The sequence below is a fragment of the Filicampus tigris genome, chromosome 3 (genome assembly GCF_054856515.1).
Source record: "Filicampus tigris isolate MCC_2025a chromosome 3, RoL_Ftig_1.0, whole genome shotgun sequence".
Lineage (NCBI taxonomy): Eukaryota > Metazoa > Chordata > Actinopteri > Syngnathiformes > Syngnathidae > Filicampus > Filicampus tigris.
Genome location: NC_141219.1, coordinates 3,296,453 through 3,310,404, shown reverse-complemented (window position 1 = coordinate 3,310,404; position 13,952 = coordinate 3,296,453). Strand labels below are relative to the sequence as shown.

Here is a 13,952-nt window from a genome sequence, read left to right as displayed (position 1 = left end):
GACGCTCATGGAAGCTGAGTGCGCACTGGTGTGGGTTTTGCCGTCTTGAGTGTGCCTTGTGTTTGCCATGATTTGGGGCAAAAAATAAATTAATTAAAAGAAGGTTATTACAGCGGTGACGTGGTGTCGGAAATGGGGAGCCACTGCAGGGGTCACTGTTGAGCAGCAGTGTAGAATAAAAATGGGAGTGCATAATATGATGAAAGTTTTTTTTACCTGATTTTTGTTGTATGCTAGTACCTTGATTTATGAGATGAATTTGTTGTAACTTAATGTACAGTACTTGAAATTAATTGGAATGCAAATACATTCCAGCCCCTTCCCTCCACAAAAACCCACATTTTATTACATGTTTTTAATCTATTGCAGAGATAGACCGATATTTTTTTTTCCAGGGCCAATACCGATATCGATTTTTAGTAGTCAAGGAGGCCGATAACCAATCACGGCTGACCTGTTTTCCGAAGCCGAGCCGTGATTGGTCGTTACCTGAGCCCTGAGCAGTTGTGATGTCATTTTCAGTCGACAAAAGTGACAAAATGGCCGCCTCCTAAAATGGCTAAAAATGGGTGGATTTTGCTGCTTAACTCGTATTCCACAAACGTAATATTAATCAGAATGCTGTGTTTCAACTAGTGGGCCTGCTGGGAACATATTCTTGAAAAAAAAATGTATTTGGGTTGATTTTCCTTCTAAGTAAAAAATGGCACTACTTACCCCACTCTCCCCTATATGGATATTGTGATTCAAAACAATATTTAACAAAATCCCTAAGTATATATGTGTGTATATATGTGTATATATTATTAGCATGGTAGTGCCGGGACGTCAGGGCGCCATTAACGTCGGACCCTGGGGATATCTGAAACTTCCTTGTGACTCAAATTTTGGCTCACGGTGGTCGAATAGTTAACATGTCTGTCTGACAGTTCTGAGGGTTGGTGTTTGAATCTCAACTCCCGTGTGGTGTTTGCATGTTTTTTTCTCGAGACGTTTTCTGGCTTCCTCCCATCCTCCCAAAACAATGCACGATAGAATGAAGCAAATGGACAGTTGATTGAAATGACAAACAAAATTGTTTTCAACCTGTATCTGCGTGACTAAACTATCAAGCTCGGTAATAGTTCGATTAAAGACAACACAATTATTTGAGTAATTCTCTGTTGAAGAATGCTGTTTATCTATCATTTATTGTCATGAGTGTCAGTCTCATGGGACAGAATGTCCAGTTGCTGTCCATAAAACTTCATACGCTTGTAACAAACCAGTCATATGATTGCTTTATTTGATGAATAAAATATTTTATGGTGAGTCTGAGCGCACATTATTACGTATACGCCAATACCCATATATTTCTTGAAATGCCGATATTGGTCCATTTAATCGGGAGTTGGAGCCAGTATTATACTGTATCTCGCTCAGGCTTCGGTTTATTAAAGCAATGCAATTTGGGATGTGTTATTGCCAAACAGTCATCTCTTCTTGCTGACAATAACAAATGCGTGATTGAGTTTTACGGCGTGTGATGCCTTTGAACTCCGCAGTTAAAAAAGAATACGTGTCTTCCTCTCCACACCCTGCCTACCATTTGATCATTCATTAACATGTGCACAGACTCTATTTGCTGATACATGATCTAGCGCTTGTGTGTGCGCATCTATCTAAATCCTTGTTGCGAGTGTATAAAGGCCGCCTGCCGGAGTGAGTGGGGCATCAGTCACCATGTAGCTGGAGACAGGGCTGGGTAATTTGTGGCTTCTTTCACCCATCTAACCCCCACCTCGTCCCACATCCTGCCTCCCCCCATCCTCAAATTGACCGGGCCCGACTGCTGGTCATGCTGTATTACATGGGTTAGATGAAGTAATTATTTCTAGGCCAGTGACTACAAGCAAGATTAATAGTTTTTGAAACGGCCATAATGGAGGGCTGACCCGTCGTGACATAAGCATTATTTCAAGCTCACCTCCACGCTCATCCCTCTCACCTCTGGGCACTGACGGAGTGTGATTTATACCAGGGCTAATGACCAACGTGGGGGTCCAGCGGGCCCCACCCCAGCAGTTTTACAGTCACTCCAACCGGGCATTGATTTCATGTGTCAGAAACAAGATGCCATCTAATTGTAATAATTTTGTTGATGGAAATCAGTCCAGTGTTTAGTCTGCTAACTATTGCCAGTGTAAGCTAGCATGCAAGCCACACCCACTAAGAATATGGGTCTGGAGAACAAGGCCTTCACCACAGCTGGGCCTCAGTTTAAGACGGCCTGTCCGATCAAATTCGTTTCCTTGCTGTGACGTATCCTTTGTGAGCAATATCACTCTTCGGCGGCGGATGTCCATCATCAGAACATTCAAAATGGCGCGTGGGTGAGACGATACGTTGTTTTATTAGCATCAAACGCAGTTTTTAATGACCAGAAACACATAGTCATTAAAAGTCAGAGAGACATGTTTTTCTTTTTTAAAGGCATCTCTTTGCTGATTGGTTCGTTTTGATGTTTGTTTGCTCAGGTTTGCCCTGCCTCAGAAATTTGCTTGATGCGACTACGCACCAGACTGTGGATTTCCATGCTAAGTTTAAGCAGGAATTTGAATTGCTGCAACCGGCATTTGTTGTAGAAGGGTACGCAAAGGGCCACTTTCTCGTTGTCCAACGTAGCGCTGTCTTCTTTGTTGTCCTTGTTAAAGGTACCAAAACAAAAAGGAGGTGTTGATGTCAATCAAAACATTTGCTGACTATGAAGTTGAATCGGAAGCGGAATGACAATTATGCGTCAGAGGATTGAAGTTTATCTAACCGTCACAATTGTCCACAAATATTTGTACATTATCTAAGTACAGAGTGTGATTACTTTTGACAGCTCAGTTTGGGATGGCCACCAATCTCTTTATGAGCTGAAATAAGATAAACTAATAAAAATGATTGCTTTGTTAATTTCTCGACATTTTTTTAATGTGATTTTGGTGAATGACCCAGTAAATGCTGCCGATTTGTATTTGTAATTATCCACATTTCCACCATCTGTCCCAACGTCTTTACTGGTCTCGCCCCAATCCTGACGCTCGTAAGCGTTGATGGCCAAACAGAGAAGATCCAAAGTTGACACTAGGTGGCACTTGGACATCATTCTATCACATGCACCCCTCGCCCCACCTTTTTTCACCCTCCACTCCACTCTGTCGCTTAAGTACACCTCACATGTCAGCGTGTTTTATTTTTATTGGACGGAGGGCAGTGTGTAATGCATTCACCTCCGTTCCTGCCAGCTGTTAAATGCCCCAGAACATGGTCTGGCCAGGCTCCGCCCCGTTAACCCGTCTGATTGGCTGTAATAATTAGCAGAAGTGAACAGTAACTGAGGCGTTCGGCGAGGGACAGCAGGGGACTCGTTGATTTCGTACGTGACTGAAAACCCGACGTAGCCGCAAGCCGGACCCAAGCGTTAATTTCAGGTTTTAATATTAACTCTGAACTTAAACGCATGCATGCGGCGCTCCACCACCAATTACATTTTCAAATGGTTGGGTTTGTAAACCTCCAGCGTGTTAATCTGTCACCATTCAAGCTACTGGGAAAGAGTGAAAAGAGGATTAAGCCATTCAATTCCTGGTAGAATATTTCCCTTTGTTCGGAATGAGTGAAGGAAAAATAAATAAAGAAACGAAGTGGCTTGTCAAGCAAGACGAACGGCCAGCAGTCTGCTCCGACTTCACCATTCAGCTAATGCCATTATGCAAAAGTTACCGGCTTCTTGATTCCAGGAAGACAGGGTGACGGTCGTGTAAACAGGCACAAATGATCCTAGTTGTTAATTCATGATTAATCTTGGCTCACATCATAATGCCCGTCTATTTGGGTCAAACGGATACATGAGATTGAATCAGACCTGTCCTAGATGTTCAGTCTGGCTCTGTTTTGAGGCACATGTTTTTTTTCCTTCTTAGTGGCTTAGGTGATTGTCAGCAGCTGCTTTAACTTGGTAATAATTCCGCAATAATAAAAAAAATAAATAAATAAAAAAAATACAACAGCACGGGGCTCATAGTAATAAATAATTCAAGAGTTTGTCCTAGTTGTCCGTATATCAATGATAGCAGAGCGGCTTGTCACAATTTGAAAGATAAGCAGCTCAAGTGCGTTTTTAGGCAAATTAAAGGAGACTGGATCCATCTTTAATACAGTATATATTGTATGATCTTCTGATATATTTGCCTCCAAAATGACTCCTTTATATGCTACGCATAAGGGTGATTCCTAACTTGAAGTCGAGGAATCTTTTTTCAGACAACACTGAATAAAATCTGGTGTTTAGCATAATGTTATAATAGTGTGTGCACAACAATTGTTACAGTTGTCAACCCTTCCAGTGCAGTCTTAGCCCTGCATTTACCCGTGACTTCCAACGTCTCTTGGTCGGTCGGATTGCACATTATCTTTATCCGAGATGAGGCACTCGACTCCGCAGTGTCACACAGAGATCTAATATGGAGCCAGAAGGACAGAGAGTCTGGAAATCATCGTCATTTGAAGAGGTTGCTTGTCACATGATGGGTTTGATCAGGCAGCGCTGCAGTACACAGAGCCGGGTCTTTGCACTGTCTAACAGTGGTACTGGATTAGAGACACAAGCCACTTCGGCTGTGATCAGTCACTCAGACCCAGAGACACACGGGGGGACTGAAATCCCACTCGCGTGCTTGATCCGCGTCGTGTTCCGGCTTCCTCGTCAAACCTACTGTATGGAAATGAACAACGCAGCTGTTGACAGTTGATTGTTGAAGACAGTGAACTGTTGGTCTTTGGTATTATAAGGTATCAGTCCTACAGTAACCAAGGCACTACTGTCTGTACCAACCGTTTCCGATTTTTTTTCGTTTTTTAAGTTTGTTGGTTGATAGTTGGTAGATAATTGCCATATGTGTTTGATAACATGCCAATTGCTGACGCTGTGCTTCAGTACAGTAGTGCTCACGTACAATATGTGCGGTGGTAGCTAGCAAGCGTTAGCTGAAAGCTAACAATTTAAGGTTAACCCCGATGGTCGCTAGTCTTAATAGATTCATATCAGCGGCGAGGAACAAGGGCAGCGACACAGTGAAGCTTCATTTTATCCAATAATGCACAGACAGCTACTATGTGCTAATGAGAACTTTATTCGTCATAGAATAGCAAATGCCATGACACTTAACGGCACTGTGTGAATACGCCAAACGGTCGAGGCTCATTAAGACGAAGCTAATGGTGAGTGCTATTTATTATCGTATTGTATACACATACTGCAATACCAGTCCCACTTGCAATCGCTTGTTAATATTCTTGACAGAATTTAAAAAATATGTAAATTCAGGTTGATCATGCAACAATGCAAACAGCAGGAGCCCTGGCCATTCCTGAGAAATAAAGTTTGACTTTCATCAAGGAGTCACTATGTTATTATTACCATGTTATCATTCCTAAACTTAGATGCTTATGAATCTAAATCAGGGTTCAGGGCCACTATGTGAATGTGTTGAGCCACCCAAGTCAAATGTATTTTTACAGCCCTTAATCACAAGAAAGTCTCAAAGGGCTTCACATGTCCACAGTTGACATATATTAGCGACATCCCCTGATCTTAACCCACAGGACGGCAATGAAAGACAAAAAAAACCCATCTGGGGCAAAATGACAAACCTTGAGGAGGGGCCGCAGATGGGGGAATCCCCCTTCCAGGATGATCAGGCTGCAATGGATGCAACTTTATTTTTCCTGCGCTGTGCACATTCTTTTGTGCATCAGGTTAAGGCATAATGTATACCCTGTAAACGTCACGATAAACCCAGAAATCCACCAAATTCTGCATCAACGATTTAAACCAGATCATGAAGTGTAATCTCTGTATCGCTTTGTGACGAATTAAATATATTTCTGATTAAAGCGTTCCCGTTAAAAAAAGGGAAATTCAGCCGAGGCCATGGATGTTCCTCACTGCCCCATTAAGGTGACCAAGCCTGGGCAGTTGAATGAACAGAGAAGGTGAAGCTTTGGATTCGGTGACCTCAGTCCTCTGGTCCTTAGATCTGTCCTTGACACTGCCTTTGGGACAATCCTGGAGGACACCTGTCACCCTCGCTGGAAAGCCTGCATCTCGCCGCAGCCAATTCTGCCCACCCCCCTGGGCCCAGGCTCCACTTTACACAACCGTATTGATTTTTTTTGGGGAGGCTGGCGAGAGCGGGAGGGAGGAATCGAGTGAGCTCTCTAAAGGACTGACTTCTCCTTGACACCCCAAGGTGCGACAGCACTGCTAGAACAACTCTGTGGCCCTGGTCCCTCGCTGAAAACAGCTAATCACAGTCTTTCAATCAACTCCCCTTTTTTTTCCATCCCATTCTTCCCTTGATCCCTCTCGCTGCTTTCCGCCCGACATCCCCGCCCCGCCTCTGGATCCCGCCTGAATACCAAGGGACTGTGTCTGCATTAAAAACGGCCATTCCACATGGAAAACAGCTGACCTCATGAAAGCATGCTGTAATTCGAAGGTGAAAACTAAAAAGCTTTTACCCCGATCGACATAATCCTAATGGAAACATTACGGCCTAGCTGAAAAGTAACAGTTAGGGCAAAGCGGATAACCGGCAAGGAGTCTCTTGTTAGGGAACTCCTCGAAGCGGCCCTTGTGGCAACAAGGTTATGAGTTTGAATCCTGACGATATGGTGAAATGTTGATATCGCGATATGCATTTTTATCTGTCACGGTCAAGCATTGTACCTGGATAAGATTTAACATTACCGCTGTCAGATTTCTGTTGGCTTCGATGTGAAAGAAAATAGTTTCACTCTTCATTATTTTTCCAAGATGTTTTGGTGTATTTTTTTTTTTTCCAATATCAAGATTTTCATGCACAAACTGTACCATGATATTGTTATTGTTGGTAAAATGCCAGAACAATATTCCCTTACAATTGAGCAGTGGCCCGGAAGGCTTCCACTTCCACATGAATGGAAACCCACTTCCGTACTTGTTTCTACAACTTTTCACTCTACATTGGATGGCTTTTGTTCTGTCATTATTTTCATGCAAACACAAGATCCTTTTATTATTATTGTTGAAAAGACCCCAATAGTATATTTTCATTACCATAGTGAAAGAATGTGTGAAATTGTGTACATAGTACTTTAATGTGCAAGAATATTGTTTCTTCAAGCTGTCACTTTTTGCTGCGAGTCACTGTGGTTCCCGCCCCTAGTATGTACTGCAGGTGTCAGCATGTTTTTGTTATAGACCATACTCCTTCAATCTCCCCGGGAAAAATGAAAAGGTTATGTAAAGGAATACATCGTCACGTCTCTTAAATCGCCATCCGCGATCTCCGTATCTCCTCTCCAGACTTGACACTAGCTAAAGGTCACATGCAACATATTTCCCCGCTATGAGGTGTAGATAAGTGTGAAATAGATGTTGACACAGTAGACATATTGAAAAGCACTTAAACGGAATGGCCGTGCGGAATGATCCTCTGCAAGGCTGTCAGGTGCGGCGAGTTCAGATAAACACAAAATAAAAGTAATAACTTTGATTTATATAGTTTCAGTGGTGGACGGTCCAACAGCATGCAACTATACCACATGCATCACTGAGTGCAGTTAAATGTTTATCTAATAATGTACAAAACTATTTGATCAAAATACATCATATACACATCGGATGCTGATTACAAAATGATTTGTGCAGGTTGTCCAAAAAGTCGCTGAATCTAGCAACAAAAGTGCTAAATTGGCATCAGTGTATGGGGGGCTGTGGCAGTCGGAGCTCTACAATTTTTTTTTTTTTTTTTGGGACGGAGGACACATGAGGTCAGATAAGATTTTTCCCAGCCATCCCGACAGAACTGGAAGTATTCTGGGATGACGGGGAAAGCAGTAAAAAGCAAACACATGGCTAAAGAAAAATGCGAGGATGTTTGATGTTTATGGTGCAGTAATGAGTGTTGGATGTAGCATGGGTGACCTTTGTGCAAACTGGAGTGGGCGCTACGTGTGAGGTTGCATGAGTGGGAATCTAATTAATGACCGGCAATGGTCGCGCCCCCCTCCCGCTGGTCCGGTAATGTGCGCAGATTGTGAAAGGTCTGCCCAACGTCGGCTCGGAATGACTCGCCCTCTTGTTCAGGGAGATGGATGGAAATGTTCTAATATTAATGATCACGTTCCCCCCGCAGACGTGCGGGCGGAATGATCAACGCGGCCACCATTCACAAACAACAATTAACAGTCAGAGTCGTCCTGTCTGCCATTTGTCACCGTGAACCTGTGCTCCCCGTGTTCATAACAGAATTGAAAAATGATTAACCACACTTCTTTCTTGATGTGACTGCGCTGTTCAATTTTAAAGTTAGACAGTGGATACATATGTGTGCTCGAGTGTTCAATACCCAAACGTTTATGTTCGGCATTTTTTTATCAAAACCAGGCACTTTTTAGGGCCTCAACAACAATTCCAATAAAGAAATCGATAATTAAGTGTTGGTAGCAAATTTCATTATTGATTTCTTGTATCGCAGGATTGTTACCGAGTGCTTGTCCCCGTTGTTTACCTCGTATTGGACCTTACTGTCATCAAACTACTTCTAAACTACTTTGAACTAAAGATATGTTTGGGTTCGCACTCTCTTGAACAACTACTGGTATTTGCGCAAAGGTCAAAATCACTTCTTTTTTTTTTTTTTTCGCAGATCGACCTGGTAGCATCCACCTGACCAACCTCTCGCACTGGCAGTCTCATTCATATTCATAAGTTAGTCTCAGTGTGGGTTATATTGACGGTTAGTTACACATTAGAAGCCGGGGGTCAACAATATCACATTCCAGTCAGTCATTTATCACTTTGCCAAGTTACCCATCACACCGAGCTCTAAACTACTTGCCAGGAATTTTATAGCCGAACGCTTGCATACAACATTGTTTACAACTATCAGTTTGTGTATTCTGGTGCTTGATCGTCAAATTTGTACTCCAGAACATCTACTGGTGTTATACGCCTCGCGAGGTCTTTGTACCCATTTGTGGTCTGTGTTTGTTTGTTGGTGCTTGAGTGTGACAGCCCTATGTTTCTATGTTAAGCAGGTTCTAAAACGTCATAGGTCATGCCCTAGCTTCTAAACAGCAGACTAAATGGACACCCTTCATCACACATTTGCAGCTCCGCAAATGTTTAATCCCGCTCCAAATTCAACGAGCCACATTATTAGGTATCCGTTGCAGCAGTTTGAGACTGACAAACTAGAGCCCACATTTATTTTTAGTTGCGGGGATTATTGTGCTATCTTGGGTCGTTGTCATATACGTAGATGTTTTTTTTTATTGCTTTAAAAATGACAGAATTACAAAACTATAGTTAACTGTATATAATGTATCTATTAAAGTCTTTAGCCGGGCTTACATGGAGCCATGTATTCCTATTAGAATGAATCCAAATAACCAAACGAAACGAAAATGCTCCATATACATAAACACCTCAATCGGAATAAAAAGGTCATATCCGAACGGAATTAGATAATTTCCTTCATGCTATGCCGTGACGTAAATGCATAGTGACAGCGTTGTATACGCACTTTATAATGACAGCGTCTTACCAGAGCTTGTCTGCAACCGGAGAACTTGTTTTAACGTACTTTGAGTTCACTTCAAGATTTGTCTTTAATAAAAGTGTTAAAACTATCCCATCTACTGTGCTAAATGGACAAATGAACTACCATCTTGATGAGTCACGTGATGTTTACGTCGATCTCCGCATGTCACACGGCTGATTTGATTATTGTACGTGGAGCATGTAAATGGCAGATGGCAATAGATCACTTGACATGCAAACAGGTGACCAGAGATCTTCATTCGGAATGATTTCAATCAGTCATCATGTCAACCCAGCTTTTGTCATATACAGCAGCTACATGTTTTTTTTTGCTTTAAAAATGACACAGTCACTAAAGTATAGTTTATAAACCGAATATGTTAAACATGAACTGTAATCTTTAAAGTTGAACACTGTGTTTTCCTGGAACTGGTTGATCGTGCCGTTGATCAGATTGAGAAAAAAAAAAAAACGTGCTTAGTTTGCACATCATAGCTCGGCTCAGCCTTTCCTGTGTCGAGTTTGCAGGTTCTCCCCGCGTGTGTGTGAATTTTCTTTGAGTACTACAGTCTTCTTCCAACATCCCAAAATCATGCCTGTTCGATAGATTGGACTTTGAGGTTCAATGTTACAGCCAAGATCCAAGTTCCACATATCACCCCTCATTGATTTCTAAGTTCAAATATGGAATCAAAGCTTAGAGAAACTTTTGTCACGCACACAGAAATGTGTGCAGATGGTGGATGGCCACTGACCTTCTCTGTTCTGAGTTGCTTCACACCGGCTGCCTACATTCTGCGATCCGGTGCCAAATGGACCCAGAAGGAAGCACCTTTGATGCGAACGGGCAGCCCCTCTGATTCATTCTTCAGTTTTACAGCTCACTTGTCAAAACTGTTGATTCACCGTCACTTTTTCACAAGATGAGTGCTTTCTGAAACGGGTGCCACACAAGCACCAATGGTGTGCTGTCCAAACACGGAGTTCCTTTATGCAGCTGTCTCTCACGTCGCGTCACCTCTCGAGCTTTCTTTAGATTTGTGGATAGTCCGGAGTGACATCATCCCTTGGTTTCTGGATTCACCTTCTGTCTTACTGAAAGGTATTTGGACAACAAGGTGGAGCTGGAGCAGAGTAAGGGGTAGCTAGAGCCAAAGACCACAAGTAACAAACCCAACATCATGCTATGATGAAGGATTTATAGCCGGCAAATACAATTTTTTTCCAGTTGATTTTGACATCTAATGGGTAGTCGCCTCACAAAAAGTTCTCCAGTTGATGGTTGCTGACCCTTCTCCTGTGTTTAGGTTCCTTTCATAGACTAAAATAATTTAATATCGGTAATCCAGAGTGTAACGTGATGTTGTTGTTAATGTGATTCTTTCTATGACTGAAAGCAGGTCTTTTTGGGGTCATGATGATCTAGTTTTGTACGTGTTCTCTGATAGCTCTTTCAAAGGCAAGGAGATTATATTTGCATAATGCCAAATCATCAGAGGTGGGCATTCTGTCAGTCTGTCACTGACGATTGCCCCTTTTGCTGATGATTGACGAATGACGGGACACCTAAAAACTGACGGACTGACGAATGACGGAAGTTGGTTTTCATCCGTCAGCGTAATCGTCACTAACCGCAGGCGGATTGAAGGGTGGATTGTTGTACTTTGTTTGGATATTGAAGCATTTCCCATAGGAAATCAGCAGTTGTCATTATATAACCGTAATTATTTGTACAGTACAGGCAAAAAATGTAAAGGTACATATTATGGCAACATTTATGGCTACTTGCTTTCATGTAGGTAGTTGAGTTTGTGGGGCACCTGCCCACCCTTCAAGTGTGAAATTACTCATCTTTTGTTTGGACCAAAATGTGTCTGAAACGGAGTTGTTCTGAATTTTCTGAAAACTCTGCCCACTGTTGTCAAGGTAACGGAAACCGTATTTACCGTTGGCACTGCAGTAGGAGTAGTGGCTAATTTGCATGAAACAGGAATGGCTCTTTATTGTGAGAAGGCATGAATTTGATACATTTTCTGGCTGATTTCAGAAAGGCTGCAAAAAAAGTGTGTTAAATTTGGTCCTTGGTGTATTCTGGTGAAAATATGTTGAAATACATATTATATGATCTTGGAAGCATTTAATTCCTGAAGTTCTACTATACTATAAAGCAATTTGGTAGAGTATTAAAAGAAGACCCGTCTCAATAAAGCAGGAGTAATGAACTAGTGTGTCAGTTCTACTTATGAAGTCATCCCCGGGCCTCATTCTACCATGTATCTGCAGTTCATGATGTATTAGTTAGATTAAGGGAAGCCAGATGGGATTGACTTGTCCTCCTGCAGAAAGCACACAACATCCAGTGTGTTCAACCGCACTCGCGACTTACTCGAAAGGCTTTTTATCCTTTCAAGAGCCCGAGCTATCTGGCTATTCTCAGACGCTGATGCCAAAAACCGGACATTAATCTACTCTGAGAGCTTTGAAGAAAGTGTCCACTTATATGTCACAGATGGGGGGAAATATATGAAATTAATAAATAAACGGTACAAAATGCGATAGCTCTTATGGGCTAGGATCAAAGCAAACCAATTGAGTCCTATTCTACCTAATATGTTTTTCTGTGATAAACAGTCCGGCTGAAGGGATAATCCCATCAGGCAAGCGAAAGATTAAAAAAGGAGGGAGAAAAAAAAACATCTGATATATCACTCAGCGCAGAGACGGTTGGCATGGCTACCGTGAAGCATTATTATTGGATTGGTAATCTCGCTTCTTGGGTCCTTTTTTTGTGCGATTTTCCTTCCTCAATCAGGTGCTTACACCAAAACGGCACAGAGAGACATGACGGTTCTCTGGTTTAAAACGTCCAGAGTCCATTCAATGGCAACTTCTTTCTTTTGGGTGGAATTTCTGAGCAGCTTGATGTATTTGACGCATGTGTGACAGCCGCGCTTGTGTGCGATCGGGGTTGAGGCATTGCCTCGTCTGCTTTGCCTGACCGCACGTTGCTTCTAAGTCGCAGAATGAAAGCACACTTTGGTGCCTCTGTTTCGCAGACTGAAGCTATATATTCATACAGTATATGTGTGCACACAAAAGGATACACATGCAACACCGGCTCACCGCCTCACCTTGATACCGTCAGATTCTGTCACGAGGCGGAATTTGACATAGACGAATGCGTGTCAAGTTGTCAGTTCTCTTCCAACTGGCCTTTGAACGTACTTCGGCCATGAATAGTTCATGTTGTTTTGTTTTTCAAGAATCAAACTGTCTTAAAGTCGGCTTCGTCCACCCTCCCCCCCGCGGCCTGCACAGTCATGTGCATCCTTTAAGAAAAATGTCAGCATGCGTTGTGTTGTTCAGCCGTAAAGTAAAAGATTCAAGATTCAAGTTGTTAAAAAAAATCCTGTCATTTTTACTGGTTGCTTTTGATCCATTTGATTCCTTTCAAGGCAATAACCTCATCTTTTAGAACATTTTAGTGACATTTTAGTCTGAAATGTCCAACGTTGAATATTATCTGTTTGTCATGCTAGCCAACCTCTTCCCAAGCAGATCAATTACAGTTTGAATAATTCTTCAAGGGTCCAAAGTGTTGCCATAATACCTGCTTTGAACATGCCTGTGACGTGATTTCATCAAAATAACCAAAAGATCAAGCATTTCAGTAACATTTTCCAAGTGTTGCTAGAATTAGCCTTTTTTTAACAGTGCAGTCGTGTCTCATGCTAATGAGCCACTGCTCATCTGACAACCAGGGCCGGAGTTATGGTTTGGCTGCTTAATGAGCCTCTGACTCATAAAAACACCACCATCTGTATATTCACTGGTGGAAGCAGCACTTCATCAACAAGATGCTGAATTACATTTTTCAATTAGTGTGCGGATCTCTGTATGTAGTGCATGTTTCGGCATATTTTTGGGGGGGAAATTCTGGTCAATCTTTTACTAGCTTACTTTTAGGACTTTTCCACTATATTTCAGTCATACATGAGTACACGAGGTTTTGCCAATACCAGCTCAGGTGAAATGTGTAGTATGAATGCCTATGAAAAATATACAAGTTGGGTTTTTCTTTAACTATTTCCAAAACTCTGAGATTGATGCGTGATCCTTTCATGTACAACTCTCAAAAGATGTTAAAAGCCAGATGAGCAGCTGCAGGTCATGAATGATCTCTGAACCCAACTATGAACACATCATGTACAAACTTTGTATCCATATATTTTTTCATCCCACTCGCCGTCAGTTTTATGGAAAGTGAGGAATGTGAACCAATGAAAGGTACTTTGATTCCCCGAACCGGTTGGTGTTTTTGGAGTTGAATTGAACA

At 42.1% G+C, this 13,952-nt stretch overlaps 1 protein-coding gene across 2 annotated transcripts in view; it reads left to right on the top strand.

The window, feature by feature from the left end:
• Positions 1–13,952, top strand: part of fto (FTO alpha-ketoglutarate dependent dioxygenase) — a 217,817-nt gene that overhangs the window by 77,198 nt on the left and 126,667 nt on the right. The window lies entirely within an intron of this gene.